Consider the following 20,444-nt stretch of genomic DNA (forward strand, 5'->3'; position numbering starts at 1 on the left):
TTGAACAGGCCATCCAGAGTCTGAAACAGGGCAAATCACCAGGGCCAGATGGACTGACCTCTAACTACTATAAGACATTGAAGGATTATTTGATACAACCTTTGTTGGAGGTCAGTAATGAAATAATGGAGGGGAAGAAGGCGCCTGAATCGTGGAAAGAAGCATTTATCACATTGATTCCAAAGTCAGAAACTGAAAAGACACAACTCAAGAACTACCGTCCCATCTCCCTTTTAAATGTGGATTACAAAATATTTGCAGATGTTTTGGCACGAAGATTTAAGAAAGTTTTAAGTGAGATAATCCATAAAGACCAGGCAGGCTTTCTCCCGGGCAGACATATGTTTACTAACACGAGGAACATTATAGACATATTGGAACTTTTACAAACAAACATAAACACTAAAGCAGTTTTAATTTTTATAGACGCGGAGAAAGCCTTCGACAACATATCTTGGAAATTTATGAAGGGGAATTTAAAAGAAATGGGAGTGGGACGGGGGTTTGAGAACGGGATTGAGGCAATATATTCAGAACAAAAGGCTAAACTGATAGTTAACAATGTGGTTACAGAAGAGTTTAAAATTGAAAAAGGTACACGACAAGGCTGCCCGATTTCCCCATTACTGTTTATTTCGGTTCTGGAAGTGCTCCTGAATATGATTAGGGGGGACCGGTTGGTGGAAGGGATTCAGGTCGGAGCGAAACAATATAAACTTAAAGCTTTTGCAGATGACCTAGTTCTGACATTACAGGAGCCGGAGTCTAGTTTGAAAAGAGTACTACAACTGATTCAAAACTTTGGTCGAGTGGCAGGATTTAAGTTAAACAAGCAAAAAACTAAAGTTTTGGGGAAAAACTTGACAGATACTGAGTTGGAACAGCTTCAGAAAGAGACAGAACTAAATGTGGTTAAAAAAGTTAAATACCTAGGGGTAAACATAACAGCAAAAAACCTGAGTTTATTTAAAGATAATTATGAAAAATGCTGGTCAGAGATTAAGAGAGACTTGGATAGTTGGTCAAGACTAAATCTTTCTTTGTTAGGCCGAATAGCTGCCATCAAGATGAATGTATTGCCAAAAATGTTATTTTTGTTTCAGACACTGCAGATTGTAGACAAGACAGAGTGCTTTCGGAAGTGGCAGAAAGATATTTCTAAATTTGTCTGGCAGGGCAAAAAGCCCAGAATCAAATTTAAAATATTAACAGATGCGAAAGAAAGAGGGGGCTTTGCCCTGCCAGATTTAAGGTTGTATTATGAAGCTGCAGCTTTCTGCTGGTTAAAAGATTGGTTACTTCTTGAAGATACGGATGTCTTGGATTTGGAAGGTTTTAATAATGCGTTTGGATGGCATGCATATCTATGGTATGATAAAGCTAAGATAAATAAGGCCTTCAAGAACCATATTGTCAGAAAATCAGTTTTTAATGTCTGGACAAAATATAAAGACTTACTGGAGAATAAAACTCCGAGGTGGCTGTCACCCCTGGAGGCTAAGGCTTGGAAAAGAGCCAATATGGAGGCCAGCTGGCCAAAATATTGGGAGATAATAGAAAAGGATGGTGACAACTGGAAATTGCAGAGTTTAGAAAAGATGAGAGACAAAGTGCGAGACTGGTTACAATATGCTCAGATTAAAGAAGTGTTTAAAAGTGACAAAAAGCTAGGATTCCAAGTGGAAAAGTCAAAGTTAGAAACTGAACTGTTAGAACCTAAGACTAAGGTACTTTCAAGAATGTATAACTTGCTGCTGAAATGGAACACACATGACGAAATGGTAAAATCAACAATGATAAAATGGGCGCAGGATATTGGGTATAATATTATGTTTGAAGATTGGGAAAGGTTGTGGACCTCTGGGCTGAACTTCACTGCATGTAATGCGTTGAAGGAAAATGTGATGAAAATGATGTATAGATGGTACATGACCCCTGTTAAACTGGCTAAAATATACCATTCGTCTGATAGCAAATGTTGGAAATGTAAGGAAAATGAAGGAACATTTTTTCACCTCTGGTGGACCTGCCCTAGAGTGAAGGCCTTTTGGGAGAAGATATATAATGAATTAAAAAAGGTGTTTAAATACACCTTTACTAAGAAACCAGAGGCCTTTCTCCTGGGTATTGTCGGCCAGAGTGTGTTAAAAAAGGACAGAACATTCTTTATGTACGCAACAACAGCAGCAAGAATATTAATTGCCAAGAATTGGAAAACTCAGGAGCTACCCACTGTGGAAGAATGGCAGATGCAACTGATGGACTATATGCAATTAGCCGAGATGACCGGCAGAATTCGAGACCAGGGAGAAGAAAGGATGGAAGAAGATTGGAGGGAATTTAAGATTTATTTACAAAAATATTGTAATTTGGCTGAGTGTTGAATTGGATGCCAGTGCAGATAATTGTCTACCATTAAATTAGATTTAAGGTTGAATTATATGTCAAACCAAATTAAGATTATTAATTAAGATGAGTTAAATGATAATTTGTTTGAAATTAATTTAATAATGATGTAAGTGTATGCGGGAGGTGTGGGGGAGTCCCATGTAACAATTGAGAGATGTTAAATGGACAATGACAAGTTGTGCATATCTAATATATGCTTTATTTGAAAACTTCAATAAATATATTATAAAAAAAAAAAAAAACAAAGACCCCTGGATTTCTCACTCCCAGGCCTCATTAACTGCATGTCCTAAAAATCATTAAAGCCTGGCAGTTAATTTGAAATAAACTAAAATTAATCCCCGTGGAGCAAGCAGAATTTCTCACCCATGAAGGGTAATTATTGTGTTGCTTTTCACTGTGGAAAGAATCTGATTTTGTTCCTTTTCAGCACAATAGCTCTAACAGCATCCGTAGAAGAGCTATTGTTAGAAAAAGGAACCTTGGGCTTACTCCCAGGTAAATGTGGGAGCAGGGGTGGGGATCTGGCCGCTGGGCCAGATCATTATCTCAACCACCCCTCACAGGCCAATTATGATAGGTTCCCAGCTGCCAATCACCTGATGTCACAATGGCTTTAGGTGATCTTTTTTTGCCCAAGGAAGTCTTGCAGAGAACTTTGTAAGATCCCTGCTCAGGACTTGATCATCGTTTGATTATTGGGTCTTGCTGAGCTCCTTTCAAAGCACAGAACAAGAGAGTGCTTTGAAGGACTTCCAAAGACCTGAAACTCCTTTCAAAGCACTATTTTGCACATAGGGCTAGGTAGCTGATCAGAGGTGCCTCCAACTCTCCCTTTCACCTGAACCAAACTTTTACCTGCCTTGCACCAGATGCCATCAGGGGTTGGGCCAGGGGGGCATTGCCTGCCCCAAAGGGCCTTGTGGGCCTAATTAGACTCAGGGTATGGGACTGTGGGTTAAACTACAGAGCCTAGGACTTGCCGATCAGAAAGTCGGCGGTTCAAATCCCCATGACGGGGTGAGCTCCCGTTGCTCGGTCCCTGCTCCTGCCAACCTAGTAGTTCGAAAGCACGTCAAAGTGCAAGTAGATAAATAGGTACCGCTCCGGCGGAAAGGTAAATGGCGTTTCTGTGCGCTGCTCTGGTTCGCCAGAAGTGGCTTAGTCATGCTGGCCACATGACCTGGAAGCCAATAAAGCGAGATGAGCGCCGCAACCCCAGAGTCGGCCACGACTGGACCTAATGGTCAGGGGTCCCTTTACCTTTACGTATGGAGGATTTTAGCCTCAAGCTTACCCTTCTAGGGTGAGAGGTTTTGAGACAGAATGACTCCCTTTCTTTGACCTCCCCCCTTTAAAAATACAGGCAATACAAGTTTTCTGCCTTCTTGCAGGGTAGTTTTAAAATGTGGTCTCATCCTTAAGCAGGCTGGAAGACCAGTGTCCCATTCTATCGCTCCCCAAAAGCTTCATGTTAGATCCTGTGTCCAGGGACCTGTTCTTTTTATATCTGTTCTGTAATATTACACTTTTATAAATAATAAATGATTGTAACCTTTACTGAAAAACTGTTTGGAGCTGTTGTTCCTTCTTTTAAGAAAAGTATAAAAAATGAGCTCCTGCTTTAAGGACCTCAGTACCGAAGTACTTACTGGTCATTTGCAGAGGTTTTCAAACGTTTAAGAATTCTGGCCATTAATGCGCTGTGGGTTTTATTGCAAAATCTTGCTTTGGATCCAGACTTTAAATTACAGCCATTTCTCCACATTAGCAGTAGCTGAGTCAAGGGATTTGGTGCTTTGAATGTCTTTCCAATTTCCACATTTGGAAGACTTTGGCTCAAGAAAACAGGGGTGGTCAGAGACAGGGAGACAAGGCAAATTCTCCTGTGGGGAGCAGCTTCTTCCTGGGGCAGCGTGGCTGTCTGCATCAGTCTGCCAAAGAGGAAGAAGAATTTCCCCACACAGCAGCAGGTGCAGCTGTGCGAGGAGGAAAATGGTCCACTCTGAACCACCCAAGTGTTGTACCAAATTACACACTGCTTTTGGAAGAACATGGCATTAACTCGGTATGCTACATGAGGCTCCCACAGTCTGGAACTTTCCTCCCCTTGACATTAGGCAGGTGCTTTTCAGTATTCTTTTTGGAGCCTGACGAAACCTTTTCTGCCCAGACGTGTAAAGTTGATGTGCACTTTAATCAGTCATTTTAGCTCACCTGGTGCCTTCATTATACACTTTTGGGTGCCAGGCAAAAACATTCCTCTTCAAACAGGCCTTTGGTTGATTATTTTGTGGGAGGTGGGGTTATTTGTTTGTTTTGTTTTCATTCTTATTTTCGTTATGTATTGTGGTTTTTTATGTTGTCTTTTTAGGCTGTGAACAGCCCTGAGATCTTCCAATGAAGGGTTGTATACAAATCTAATAAATAAATAAATGTATACTTTTAACTGTTGGTGTTATTCATTTTGCTTTTTTTAAAAAACCCAACAACTTGGCTTTACCATCATTTTTATTAACAATTTTAATGTATATTTTATTTTATCTGGCTCCTATGTCTTGTCAGAGCAAGGATTTCTTCTGCACAGAACAGATTTGGAGTGTGTGGAGTGGGGAATGTTCTGTTGCTCAAGTACAAGTTCTTGCTGTGACAGGAGCCTTACATAGTGCTACATTAGATACAAATATTTGTAAACTGCTTAGAGGTTTTATTTTGTTTTATTTCATAAAATTTATATACAGTGGTACCTCGGGTTACATACGCTTCAGGTTACATATGCTTCAGGTTACAGACTGCTAACCCAGAAATATTACCTCGGGTTAAGAACTTTGCTTCAAGATGAGAACAGAAATTGTGCTGCGGTGGCAGCGGGAGGCCCCATTATCTAAAGTGGTGCTTCCGGTTAACAACAATTTCAGGTTAAGAACAGACCTGCGGAACGAATTAAGTACTTAACCTGAGGTACCACTGTACTTGATTGTAAAAAAAAAAAGTGAGTTGCAAGGTTATTTCTTCCATTTTACAAAATTAACAGCAAAGTCATTTACAGTTACGTGGCATACAAATTTTGTTGAATAAGTTTTAAAAGTTTCCAAAGCAATAACTCCATCTCTTATTACCTTAGTGGTTTTGCTCATGTCAATAAAAATATTTATTGTGCAGTATGATGACACAATAAACAGTAATGGATGGCCACACTGACTCAGCCCTGGACACACTGACCAGATGCTTGGAAGCTGTGGCTGACCTTTAAAGCCCTTCATGGCCTAAGACCCTCGTACCTACGGGACCACCTCTCCTGGTATGCCCCACGGAGAGCCTCAAGGTTCATAAATAGCAACAACCTAGTGGTCCCGGGCCCTAAGGAAGTTAGATTAGCTTCAACCAGAGCCAGGGCCTTTTCAACTCTGGCTCCAGCCTGGTGGAACGCTCTGCCTCATGAGACCAGGGCCCTGCAGGATCTGATTTCTTTCCGCAGGGCCTGTAAGACAGAGTTGTTCCGCCTGGCCTTTGGCTTGGAGCCAATTTGATTCCCACCCCCTCTTTCTTTTTTCTTTTTCCTTTCTCCTCCTGTGATGAGGCTGCATTTTAATATTTTAACATTTCAATGTTATATTTTAATGTTATATTTTAATCTTGTTTTTAAGTTGTATTCATTCAACTTGTTTTTATTATTGCTTGTTAGCCGCCCTGAGCCTGGCCTTGGCTGGGGAGGGTGGGGTATAATCATGAATTTGAATCATGTAGCATCAAGGAAGCTGCAGTATACTTTTACTGCTCTTTTCACTGGAAATTCCCCTGAAATTATCTTGCCATTACACATAATGTCAGCCAGCAGTTACCTGCCCTTTTCAGTTGTTGAGGCTACCTGTGCACTTAGCTATGACTGCTGCGGTTGCCTAATAAGATTTTATTATGATAATTTATCACCAACGTTCCAGAGTTATTCCGACCAATCTGAATATAACAGTAGTCGTAGTATTTTGATTCTTTGATCTGACTCTTCACCCTAAAGATATATCTATTTTTAATTAAGGCTGTTCAGCATCCTAACAGCATTTAAATATTATGAGTTTGGGAGCAAAACAGAGAAATAGGAATACCTGCTTCCAGCCAGACTTCAGTACCTTGTTTTGCATTAGAATTCAGAGATTCCCTGCAAAGAGTTATAAAAATAGAGGAAGCAGGACAAGCATCACTTTATTATAGGTCTCCTAAGGCAGCTGATGAATTATAGAGTCATCCTAAGAAACAGAAGACATTAAATAAGCCGATGATGAAATACATGCAAACGCATAACTCCAGTTTGCTCCAAGCTACAAAATGATTTTTTCCTGCCCTTCTTTTGAGGGTTGGCATAAACGCATTTAGATACACTCCAAGATACAGCCTTGGGTGTGTGGTTTTTTCCCCTACCACCCCCCTTTATTATGTGTTTGACTGCTTCTGTATGTAGATTGCTGCCACTTTCCCCTGATTTTCTTTTAAAAGCTGCATGGAAGCACTTGTGCTGAAGACAATTCTTTTTAGAATTAGACTTGATGCAGATATAGTGTGTTCATCTTTTAGCTACTTTTCTATGTATCTCAGTGGTAAGATTGCTGTATTGAAAACACCATCGTATGGGACATTTACAGCTGTGGGGGGAAATGCAGTTGCAATTTATCTACTCCTGGCTAATATTATTTGGATTTATTAAATTTCTATAGTACCCATCATCCGCGGATCACAAGGCTGTTTGCAGAATAAAAACACAGAAATACACAACATAGTAACAAACAAAACCACTGGGTCCACAGTCTAGAGCTGCCTCCCCCAAGGGGTGACTTCCAGATATTTTGGACCACAACTCACACCAGCCCCACCCATTGTAGACCAGAACAACTGGAGCCTGATTTAGGCTGGCCTTCAGCAAAGAAGTACGGTAGCCCTTTTCAGTATACCAGATATAACTAGGAAGTGTGCTTTTCCTCACGGTGAACCGCTTGTGGCAGAAATCTGAGCAGCACGGAAAGGAGGTGGAGACATGAGTGACGCAGAGGTTACAGAGAAGCTGTCTCGTCATGTACTGAGGAGGTGCAAGAAGAATATGGAGCAGGAGCTGCGCAATGCTGAGAATTTCAATCCATCCCAAGGCAGCGCTCGAAACAGAAAAGAGGTTTCTGGATTTTAAAACTCAGCTGATGTTAACCCCTTTAACAGAAGCCATATCAGAATGAGCTTTGTGTCTAAACTGCATTCATGTGAAGTTGGGGAGAAGCCATGGCTTGGTGGGAGAGCACATACCATGTAGCAGAGTCCAGGTTCTGCTCCCAACATCTCCTTGTCCAAAGGAACTTCATGTAACAAGGCTGGGGAGGACCCATGCTTGGGACTGCCACAAAGTCAGAGCACGCAGCATTAGGCCAGATGAGCCAATGGTCTTGCTCATCTCCAGGCAATTTCATATCTAAATTGCAGGCTCCCTTTCCTCCTCCATCTCCCAGGCCAGGCACAACTGTCCTAATTTTGGAACACTGATTTCCTGGAGAGCTAATCAAATTTCAGAAAATGAGCAATGCTTCATTCAAGGCTGATACCCAGCAAAACAATGTTTGTGAAAACTATATAAACTCTATTTGGAGAGATTTTTTTGCATAAAGCTTTGTACGGTATTAGTGTTTTAAGACTTAACAGCCTTCATTTCAAAAGAGAAGCCCCTTTTCTTTCCGCTGCACTCAGGTTTGAGGGGTGGAGCGTGACATTGGCTTGTTAGAGGGCTTTCTCGGTGGTAGCCCCAAGAATATGGAACTCCCTTCTCAGAGACGTGCGTTTGGCACAATCTATTACACTTTCCACTGGTTCCCAAAAATGCATCTCTTTACCCTGGCCTTTGATTTTTATTTTTTTTAAGTGATGTTGTTGGTGTATTCCCCGTATGGATTACTGATTTTGGGATTGGTATTTTGTTGTTTTTTCTGTTTTTATAACCTATAACCTATCATTGGACCCTCTGTGGAAGGAAAAAGGAAAGGTCTAAACCAGAGAGATCCAATGCGGTATCCTACCAAATCTTATTTGACTCCAGCATCCATCAGTAACAGCCATCATTTCAAATGGCCTGGAAGTCGTCACTAAAGATGTCTACTAGCATAATAGCATATTCATGCTCACTCATAACTAATGGAATAAATATCATCACATCTCAGTTTACTGGTTAGCCTTTCTCAGAGATTTGGAGGCAAAGATGTGGGGAAAACTGTATCAAATGCTTTGGCACCATATTTCAGGATGTATTATGGGTATGATGGATAGGCTGCATTTTGGATATAGTTGGATATGCCAATCTAGCAGTTTAGATTGACCCCAAGTTTGCCATCAGAACAGACTGCTGAGTCACATTCCAGGAAACAGCAGGTGTAGCCCAGATAGAGTTTCACACCTATTGTCTCAGCTACACTTCTTGCCAGTCTGATGTGTTAACAAGTCATAAACATGTCTTGTTAAACTGGGGTGTTAAGGGACACCAGGGCACTTATTGGTGGTAGTCTTCTTACATGCCTCTTTGCACCTTCAGCAGTTAACAAAACATTAAGAAAGGCCCGGTTTAAAGCTAGCTTCCTGATTGGCCAGAACCAAATATGTTGGAGTAACTGGACATGGGAAGGGGTTAATTTCTTTCATGACCTTAAATCACCCCATGGGTGAGCTAATTGCAGGTGCAAGATCACCCAGCCCAGTGTCCCTGACTATATCTGTGATTAATGTATGTCAGCTCAATTGTGTTCATCAGTGTGAGTCAGAGTCTGTGTTATGTCTTGAATTGCTGGAGTTTATTTGGAGCAATGGAGTTACATTGTTCTAGTATGGATCTGTAGATAGCTGTATCTTCAAATCCTACAAGCTGTATATATCTATGTTCAGAACTGTTTTACTGAGCCTTATCTTCTGCAGCAAAAAGCTATTTGGACCTGCTGCTGCTATGTGGTGACTGGTGCTGGGAGCAACTTCCACTGCATGGGCATCTCATACCAGATTCCCAACAAAATCTACAAGTACCACTAAACCTGATGGACCAAGACTATCCCTTGCAAAAAAAAAAAGAGGGGAAAAAAAGAGGTCACCTCCCAAAGTCCCCTTCTGAGAGAAATAGTTTTTCTCTATATATATATTTGGGCGGGAGAAGAGAAATCACTTACTCTAGAGCAGGCATGGCCAAATGTGGCCCTCCAGATGTGTTGGGACTACAATTCCCATCATCCCTGACCACTGGTCCTGTTAGGGATGATGGGAGTTGTAGTCCCAAAACATCTGGAGGGCCAAGATTGGCCATGCCTGCTCTAGAGAGATGGCTTCTATCATGTTGCATGTCCAGATGTGCTTGTGTAGATGCTGACTTTAGTAAGGTTTAGTACTGGTTCAGCAAAGTACCAACAGTTCAGAGCCAGAGAAGAAAAGCTACATTTGGTTTCTTTTCTAAATTGCCTGCATTTCTTGAAGCCTTTGTCTCTCTGTGCTTCCAAAAGAAAAGAAAAGAAAATCCTATTAATCAGAGTTGGTGGTGTCAGCTGAGTGGAGTTCTGCATGCTAACTAATACACACCTGTAGGCTTATACTCTTAGGATAAGGTCTTCTCAGTCTTATTTAGTATGACCTCCTCTATAGACCATTCATATGTCTAGGCCCCAGATATTCAAATGGTCTGAAGACCCTATCCAGAGTTTGCAGTCATGTCTCCAGGTAAGCAAATATTTGGGGGGGAAATGTGTCCATATGAATGTTTTGTTTTTCATGCTTTGTCTGTATGGTAAATTGATTTATTTCACTGAGAAAACGTGGAACTGGTTGCTACTGGAGATTGTAAGCTGCTTTCTGAAAGAGGTTCCACAAAAAGCAGGGTATACAATTTAAAATAAACGGTATTAACTGGAAGAGTCTTGCCCGTTACATGACATGAAATTGAACTCCATAAACATTTGTATTGATTGATAAATATTACCAAGTTTTCAGATTTCAGCTTACATGTTGAAGGCTTGTAATTCAGCATCTTCTGGAAACTGTCAAAATAAGCAATATATTTTGTGATAGGTTTGTGACTCTGCGTGTATTGGATCGTTTGAACACCACCACCCCTTCATCCATTCTTTAAGGGACCTCTCCCAATTACCTTTCATATTTTAGGAAATATTCCACCTTCTCATCAGAAAAACCACCAGCCTCCTACATGACAGCTTTTGGTAGCTGTGAAAACATCCCACTCACCATTTCTTCTTTCGGCCAAGTGCAAATCTGTTTCTCAAGGCAGGAACATTTGCTGTCAAGTTCTAAGTCAATCAAACAAGTGAAAACTTGCAATTCAGAAGAAAGGAGCACTTAATGAAAGTGAAAGGTAGAACAAAGAAAAGGAAAAAGTTTTTAATACAATAGAAAGTAACAGATGAAATCAACAGGAAATTGTTCCACTAAACAGATTGGAAGAATTAGTTTGAAATTTGAACACACAGTGCTCACCATGTTAAACCATAATACTGTGTTATTCTACTACAGGCAAGCCTAAATTACACACCCTTATCTAATAGAATATAGGTGAGGTCAGAACTACAAAGAAAAAATGGCTAGCTGCCCAATTTTTTAAAAGAACAACACAGGACTTGACTTACTCTCAGTGGTTCCTTTTACTTGCACTTGACCAGTGATTATCTCACTTTGTTGCACGGAGTTGTTGTTTTTAAAGCAGCAATATTTAATCCTGAAGAAACTCATAGTGCTATAAAACAGGCTCTCTCATGACGCAAGATTAAGTAGAACAGACAATGAAATTTATGAAGTTAGTTCAAATCATGTTTCCACCCCAGTGTTTTTTTAAACCTATTTTCTACATTTTAAGTAAGGCTTTTCTAGCCAATGAATATCAATTAGTCACATGAATTTATTCTTGACTGCCAGATTCAGTAGCTTAGAAAAGGACTAATGCAACCACTGGCATCCTGGTTTCTTTCATTTGTGGGCCCAAACTTCATCCTCTTTCTTCTAGAACTGTGGGGTCAATAAACCAATCCTCACATCTTTAGAAATTAACTGTTCATTATGGCCTGGCTCACATAGCAATGGAGTCTGTTGATTGATGACGATAATAAACTTCTGTCCCACTTTTCCTGCCAAAGGAGCCCAGGGTGGCCATCAACAAAGTAGTAAAACAGTACAGTTGAAACTAAATAAACACTAAATAAAACTAAATAACAACCTATTTAGAACATTTTTTAAAAGTTAAGAAATCTAAAAATATTTAAAAACAATCAAGAGCATATTGAAACTTATTAAGCACTGCCTTTTGATATTCATCTGTTTTCATATACAGTCTTTAAGCTACAAAGCTTAACTAGAAGCCAGTTAGTGAAAGATTACACTTTTCCTTTAAAATATAAGAACAGCAAAATTAAACATATTTAAAAAGTGCAGTAGCTATCAATCAACAGCTTGAACTCTGCCCATATGTTCTTTGTATATAAAGAGGTCTTGCAGAGATGCCAAGAAGTTTTCTGGCATTCGGTTCTGTTTTCCTTTCATAGTTTTCCAGGATTAACAAGGCCTCTCTGACACTGTTACTTCAGCGGCTTTCTGTAGTTTGTTGGTGTCTCAGCTCTGTTGCACTCTGTCCCCAGCCTGTCATTCTTCTCTGCTAAGGGTCAAATCACAACGTACAGTTTCTCAGAAACGGGGTCACGCCTGCAAGTGAGCCTCATACCAATGTTGTGTATAAAACGGATATTGAGACTCACTGAGCACAGGTTGATGTGGAAGCTGTTCTTGTTCTTAAAGCATTTATACAATTTACTTCAACGGAGGCAATAGAAGCACAGGAATCTCTCACAGGAGGATATCTATGCCTGTCAAATGTAATATGTCCCTTATGTTTTTGACAGCAGAAGCATCACACAGAATGCTAAGCCAAACTATGGTAAACAACGAAGCATACTGGTGGACATTTAGAAAATGGTGTCTGCTTCACTACCGTGACTGCCATACTACTGTATGTCAGGATGCTGTCAGTGGCTCCCGGCTGGTTGCCCAGGAAAGTTTCAAAGACAAGGAAAAGTTTCTTACTGTCCTTCTTTATTTCAATCTTACAGAGAGAGGCTATAGAACCCAGCCTCTTGGATAATGGTGTTGTCCCAAGTGAATCTCCACCCCCCATCTCTCCCACTTCCTCCTTCGTCATTCTCATTGTCTCTTCTACAGGTGCTGCTACATGCCGTTTGTCTTTGAGCTCTTTGCTCGCCTACTTTTAAGGCTCGCCGGGTTCTGGGAGATGGAGAGTCTGGAATGCTTTCTAATGACAATGTGTCAGCTGCATGTTGTTCCAGCTGTCCAATGATTTCCATTTCCTAGCTTTTCCTCTCATCTGCCTCTGAGCTGTGATCTCCCTCAAACCCTGTTGTGAATCTATATTGCCTTCCTCTTCCTCCTCTCTGGGAGGGTCAGGAGGGGGAGGCGATGTCCACCATTCCTCCTCTGCCCAGTCCTTGATGCTACTGAAAGCTAAGTCACTGCTTGACTTAGTGTTTGTTCCAAGCAAACACAGCTTTGTGGTTTGTCTTAGACCATGAGTGGAAATTCAAAAACAAACCTTGTTGTTAATGTTACATTTCTCAGGACCTAGGGGAAATTCAGTTCTCCTAAAAAGTTCACAATAGGACACACAACCAGGGAGAGTGACCCACATGAACCTGACACACAGTTCCTCAACAGTTGAGAATGTGTGTCATGGGGGGGGGGGGACAGGATCAGTCCACAGGGCTTATCTTTCTCTTCCCAGTGATTTGGCACCAAGAGCACATCACTTACCACATCCTTCTGTGTAAGAATTCCCACATCTCCTTCCAAGTGGAAGTCTAGGGCTGAAGAGCAGAGAGGGCATCCACAGACATTAAAAAAATACTTTTGCTTATGTCAAATGTAGAAAGTGTGTTAATCCTTAATTTCTATGGGGGTACATAATCCACACTGCAAAATCAAGTATTTACAGAAAACCAAAGATGGATCAAGTCTACTAAAGGTATCACTTGTATTCAAAACAACTGTATGGGTGTTCATCTGTAAAAAATGAAGATATTCAGTCTTGTTGCTGGTAATGGAAAAGTAAAAAGATTTGCAATATTGTCATCAAATTTGCAGGAGTGTGTGGCAGTGTTCAAGGTCATGTGCAATTATATTGTTTGCATACATGATGCGCCAGTATTTGTTGTACTGGTTAGGAAAACACAATTAAACTAGAATGAAGACGATAATATATGTGCTATGTGCAACAATTATTTGATGCACATCATGTATACATGATGCATATCTATTACTGTACATAACACTGATATTATCATCTTCCTGTGAGTTGCATGAAATATTCCCAAAATGAAGGGACAAGTTTTACTCATTCATAATGATTATGCACTGTCAGCCCAGGGAAATATTTCCCCCCCCATTGGGGAGTATCAGCAAGAAAGGACCCACAGCTTACTTATATAGAAGAAAGTTTTGCATACTAAGTTTACCAAAATCCCCTCTAATCTTTAATTTCTTTCTCCCAGCAAGCCCACAGAAATGTCACAGTGTCAACTGACCATCTGCTCTCAATAACTAGAAAGGAAATTGTCCATAAAGGCCACACTGAGACTATTAACGGGAGAGGGAAATGGAGAGAGCACTTTCTCTAATTAGCACTTCATTATGTAGAATCAGCTAATGAGTAGAAATGCACCTAGCCGATAGCTGTGCATCTTTGAACCTCTAATTGCTTAAGTCAGAAAAGTGAAAATGTATTGTGAAGCTCCTTACATTTTGGACGTATTTCTGCCATCTAGCCTGTTTTTCCCCTGTACAGTACCAAAAAACTAGTACTGCATGTTACTAGAACTACTGATATTACAGTGTGTGTTGGTGACATAGCAATAGTAAGGGGAAAACGGAAAGATTTTCATTTACATGTAATAAACACATGCATTTTGTAAATTAGAAGGGAAACAGCCATTGATCTTGGGATATCCAGCCACTACAACTGATTTCAGGGATTCTAGGGTGGAAGGACTTGCAGAATGACAACAAAAGTTGGAAGTTTCCAAAAATAGTTTTATTCAACCAGATTCAGTAGTAGAGCTATTGAAATTAATGAACTTAAGTTAGTTCCAGCCAATACTATTTTTCTAGAAAAAGATGTGCTGGAACTCACCATGAACACCACCCTTGTTCTCTTAGAATAGCAATGGCCCCCAGCTGAGAGTTGGCGTTGCTGAGTTCTGGTGAGTTCTACCTGGGGGGAAAAAGCCCTGGTTACAGCCATTAATTTCAGTGGGCCTACTCTGAGTAAAAGTGAGTTGACTACAACTCAATGTAATGGCAATAGTGTCTGCATAATCCATTTCAAAAAGTGAAAAATAGAAATTTATGATTTGGTGCTAAACTAGGAACCTTTTAAAAAAAATGAAAATTCAGCTGCATCATCTGTGCTAAAGCTAGCAGGGATTGTAGTCTTCGTTTCAAGTTCTGTAAGATGGCGATTTTTAGGAGGTTTCAAAGAATGAAATATATCAGGAGTTTGGCAACCCTCCCTCCACGTAGTAGTAGTGGTGGTAGTAGTTTTAATTTACCATCAAGGTTAATCCCTGTAGAGAATCCTTGAATTTGCTTTTAAAAAAGTGGTGTGTGTTTTTTAAGCTGTCACTTATCTGTTGCTTTAGCTGGTAGCACTGAATAGCTGAATGTTTGTCCTTTGCTGACTGCTATTTTTAAAAAAATGCTTTGTGAGGAAGTGGTACTATGGAATCATTATATTGATTTGTTCAGAAGTACCTTACCCTTTAGCAGTAGAGCAGGCTATGGAACCGCCAAAGGTTGTGCTTCCCTAAAAGCAAAACCAGACCCCAAATCCATGTGTAGTTTGAACATCAGAGGTGTTTATTTGTTTTGCTTTTAAAATTATGCTGTAAAATTATCCTGTTTATTTTAAATAATTATGCTGTTGTATTAAAAAATTAATACAACAACGTTCAGTATCACTTCCTAAAAATGAGATGAAAACAAAACACAACTGTATACCACAATTAAAACTGAGCAGTGTACAAAGCAAAACAGAAAAGAAGGGTCAGAGTCTGGTAGAGCTTGGGTAAACACAGAAGTCGTAAAGTGGTTTTTAAAGGTCATTACTGCCTCTGTCACACCAGGAACACGAGGGAGGAAATTCCAGAAGGTGGATGCAATCACCGAGAAGGCCCTTTTCCACATTACCACGAAGTAGAAATCCGTCTACTCAAAATGTCTTAAAGATTGGCTTGGTCTGTGCTAGGGGAAGCAGTTTTCTCGGTATCCTGGTTTCCTTAGAGCTTTAAATGTCAACAGCAAAATCTTGACCCTTGTTTGTTAGCTAATAGGCAGCTAGTGCAGATCTTTCAAGACTGGCATAATATTTGTAAAGTTCAGTATCCCACTAAGACGCCAGCAGCTGTATTTTGCGCCAGCTGCTGCTTAATAGTGCTTTAAAATGCTGCAGTGAAAGCAACATCTTCTATAGCTGCATTGGATGCATTCAGACAACAGGACACTTTCCATATCCACCCAGATGCAGCCATGAAGAGCAGATTTGCTTCTGTTCTTCATTAAGCACCATTTAGTATTATGTCTGAATACAAGAGAGTGGTTCATTTTAACTAAGATTTGCTGAAACTAGCTAGCCTTATAAACCATAGCTGGAAGTTGATTTGTTTCAGTACACCATAGTTAAAACTTCAGTACACCATTTGTCCAGGTCCAGACTATCATGCTAACCTGCGGTTAGTAGAAATAGAAGTAAAAGCTTTGATCTCTTCTTCACAGCTGTACCAGAGGAGGAGGAGGAGGGCCGGCCCAAGATATTTTGGCACTTGAGGTGCACCACAAAATGGCACCCCCTCCAGGGCAGGGAAGAAGGGGTGAGTGAAGTTCTGCATTGGGAACAAGTGAGGAATAAAGATTTACAGAGGGGAACAAGGGTGGGAGAAGATAAGCAACACCTTCTATTTGTTAGGATATTTCCGTTCCACCTTAAAAGGGAGCAGGCTTTGAGTCACAGAGTCTGCGTATTTCCTGTTTTCACAAGATGTTTATGTTGTGTCTTTGCTTTCGTTTCTCTCTCTCTCTGCCGGAGACACTGAAGCAGGCAGTCATGTTTTCTCTTTGTTCTGACCAACGCTGAATAAAGTTGTAAATATGCTCTCCTGAGTGCATCTTTCGCTGTGTGCATTATCTGCTGATAGAGCATGCACGGCTCTGGAATGTGGGAAGCTATTCCTGGAGCTCGTGTCGCTAATTGCTGATACTGCGTGTCTACGGGAGATCGATGGACGTCCGGAGACCACGTGGAGTCATGATGGACTTTGTCTCCCTGGCAGTATCCCAACACTATTCGCCAAGAAGCCGCTGTAGAGGCAGCATGTGGGAGGGGTGTTGAGGAAGTGGCTCTAAGGAGTGGGGCGCAGGAGGCAATGCACTCCATGGAGGCTGGATCCGCTGTCCCTATGGATCAGGCCTCCTTCCCTCAACTTGCTTGCCTTGAGGAGAAGCATGCAAGCCCAAGGCTCACCTGGGCTTATTCACAGAATTATAGTTTATTGGTGCATCTAATCACAGTGTCTCTGTGTTGCTAATTTGGATTTCCTGCAACACACACACCATTGCACAAGCCACATCTCATTTCATAGGAAAGGTCGTTGTACAAATAATGAAAGAATATTTGAAGCTTTCTCCATTTGAGGGGGGAATATGTACTGCAAGCTCACATGGTAGAGGATCAGGACCTAGCTGTGAATGCACATGGGACAAGTTTGAATGAAGGTTGCTCATTTGGGAAAAGTTGTGATATGACCAGAGAGGAGATTTAATGGGTGTGGTGCAAATGCAACCTCATTGTAACATCTCATCTCCACTCCAAAAAAGTTAATGCACAGAACGGGTAATATTTTAGAACACTGGGTTACCATCTTGATCAAGGTCTCATTCCTGGTCATTCACTGGTCAGTCAATCAATTTCAGACCCCATGGGTATATATGTGAAAGTATATTTTTTTGCCTAATATGCATCACTTTATGTTGGTTTACACTGAACTGCATTTGCATTTTGCCACCCATTTACTCAGTTTGGAGAGGTCCTTCTGGAGCTCTTCACAATTTCTTTTTGTTTTAACAACTCTGAACATTTTCACAGACTTCAGATACTTGAAGTATATGCCACCCACCCCCAGAATTAAAATTGGAAGCACACTTTCCCCTCTTTTCTTCCCCTCACACATAGCTTCACGTAATTCTCTGGCAAACAGCCTCCCTCTTTGCTTTGTTGTTCTTAGCCTAAGTGATGCCAATTAGATTTGGGAATCTGTTAAAATGCTTTGCCTTCCCTCTGTGATTGGCTACCTTCCACTGAACTGAAGCTGCTTTGGCTTCATCCTTCACAGATACCTAATTTCAGTTTCCTCACCTGTAAGCAGAGCTCCGACTGAGATAGCCTTGTCTCCAAACAACTTAGCCAAGACTTCTTTCCTCCATGCTTCTATTTTGGCCATCTGTGATTCGCCCATTAGTCAGACCCTTTTGCAGCAGACACCCACCAAACAAAACAATATAAAGCTCCTAATAAGCAGCTCACTTTGACAAGCGGCAGGAGGTGGACTGAGGGCTTATGAGTTTCTTCATCCTGTCCAGCCCTGCCTACAACTCTGCCCCACTGCTGGAAGTACGTGAATCCTTAAATGGAGAGCCCTGAGGGTGAGCAGTTCTCTCTTTTTTTCTGTAGCCCTTACCTGGCATGCTCCGTCTTTCATTGGACACGCATGGTAGCATGGAAGGGACTCGACTCCTCAAACTGAGCTCAGGAAAATGTGAGGCCCTTTATCACTAGCCTCAGGGACCCAGCCCAATTTCTCAGCCAGTGGTACAACATCCCCACATTCAGCCAGCTTACCCTCCTCTCGCCTCTGAGCTTGAGGCTGCAGCCATGGCACCATTTTTCAGTATGACTGGAAGAGTAAGTGGCAAGTGTGTTCAAATGTAGTGAGTGTTGAAGTATGTTCAAATGAGCCAATGTAGGCCAAGTTCAGCTTGTGCAGGGATTTGGAAGAGAAAATATTTCTCCTGGAGATCTAGAAAGCTCCCCAAACTGTAGGCAGACTTCCCCTGATCAGTGAAGCCTGATTGCAGGTGTGGTTGGAGCAGTGAATTCTGGGAATGTGCGTAACTGCCTTATATTCAAACCGTTGGCTAATAGAGCTTATTATTCTCCACAGTGATGGGCCGTGGCTCTCTAGGATTTCAGATCTGGAGATGCTGGGGATTGAACTTGGGCCCTTCTGCATGCAAGGCATATGTCTTACCATTGGGCTACAGACCTTCTCTTTCTGCAGAGACTCAGTGGACACTATTCTCTGTAGAGCCCTGGCACCACCACATAGCTCAAGATGCTTCCAGGGCCCACACCAGATGTTTGCCATGGGACATCTTGAAAATAATCTGACTGAAAAACCCTCAACCCTGAAGGGGGCCTTGCCTTTGTAGATGGTACCTTGAATCCATGGGAGCTTTTAATTCTTTAGCATACTACAGATGCAAGCTGTTTGTCTCACAAGTTCTTGCTGAAATTAGCTTTTTTTTTTCTTTTTTGGAACATTTGCCTTTTCCTTACCCAGATCTTTGTGAACAGAAGGGTTCGTGCTTTCATGACATAGGAAATCAGTCTTTTGTAAACTCATCTCATTCAGCATAAGATTTGTCAAAAGGAGTATGCTTCACGTTGTTTTATACTTTTTCCTTCCCTGGGTGGTAGAAAGCTCCAAGCAGCTTTTATAGAGTCGTTTCCCTTGTGTCAAAGATTAAAGTGGGTTGTTCTCCTTGCGGTTTTTGTGCATTTGGACAGTGTGCACAGTTGCACTGTGTGCGGTAATGTAAATGCTGAAAGAACACACTAACAGAAGACTACGGAACCCATCATGCAGTCTGACTGTATGCAAAATTCATGTCCATGGAAAAATGGAGCATGTGCCTTTGTAAGTTACAGGACCAGTACAATGGGGCTATCTGAACCTGAACAGGCAGCTGGACTTGTTTCACAGTTTGCTATGAAATACTTAAAGATTGCCCTGTAATAAAACGAGCCTATGAGTGCGTAAATTTTATCAGTCTTGTATTTAAGTACTAGGCTGGTAGCTTTTAGCAGACTGGCAGAGAAGAGGTGGAGTGCTCCATCCCCCCCTGTGCTGAGTAGAGAATCTGAGTGGTCCCCTAAAGGAGGGAAGCCCCCTCCTCCATATTCAGCACAGAAATGAAGGTCTCCATCTTTCTTCTGTCAGCCTACCAGCAGGCATATACTGTAGGCCTTTTATACAAGCTAGTGACTTTAGCAGGGAGGGCTGTATCTCAGCAGTAGATCATCTGCTTTACATGCAGAAGGTCCCAGGTTAAATCCTCAGCATCTCTAGCTACGGTTTGGGGACAACCCTGCCTGAAACCCTAGGGAGCTGCTGTCAGTCAGTATAGACAATACTGAGCTGGGTAGATCAATAATCTGCCTCAGTTTAATGCAGCATCCTCTGTTCCTGTGGGGCTTATTTATGAGACTGATCTGAAGCCTTGCAATGACAATCTGTTTTCAGCTTCGTTTATACTCTCTTGGCTTTGTATTCCACTGTTTCTCTTTGTTTTATTGCTTAATCAAAACAGCTTGAAGTAATACAAGAAGACTGCCCTAAAAATACAGACACGAACACTGCTTATTTATGTTTATGAACTTCACAGGCATAAACACTATCTTCCACCCACCCTGTTTTGTTCAGCACCATATCTTTTGATTGGTTCTCACCTCCTCTTCTGCATTTTTACACAATTTATTTATGTAAGAAATCGCATCTAAGGTGAGCTTCTAAACGTGCAGAACAAGGTGGTGGCCCTCCAGCAGTTAATAGAACAGAGTTGGAAGCAGGAACTCCCACCTTTTTGAGATGGACAAAGTTGTTGAGTTGTATTTTAGAGGCAGCAACCACCTACCG

The 20,444-nt window shown here is 41.3% G+C and overlaps 1 protein-coding gene and 1 long non-coding RNA gene across 8 annotated transcripts in view; one reads left to right on the forward strand and one right to left on the reverse strand.

The window, feature by feature from the left end:
- RGS6 (regulator of G protein signaling 6) overlaps positions 1 to 20,444 on the forward strand; it is a 223,789-nt gene that overhangs the window by 45,896 nt on the left and 157,449 nt on the right. The window lies entirely within an intron of this gene.
- Positions 10,392 to 12,631, reverse strand: LOC310678318. Its single transcript, XR_014511730.1, has 3 exons — positions 10,900 to 12,631; positions 10,651 to 10,760; positions 10,392 to 10,445 (listed from the first exon to the last, which is right to left on the reverse strand). It is a non-coding gene; the product is annotated as an uncharacterized lncRNA (long non-coding RNA).

The sequence above is a fragment of the Podarcis tiliguerta genome, assembly GCF_965153285.1.
Source record: "Podarcis tiliguerta genome assembly, chromosome: 1".
NCBI lineage: Eukaryota > Metazoa > Chordata > Lepidosauria > Squamata > Lacertidae > Podarcis > Podarcis tiliguerta.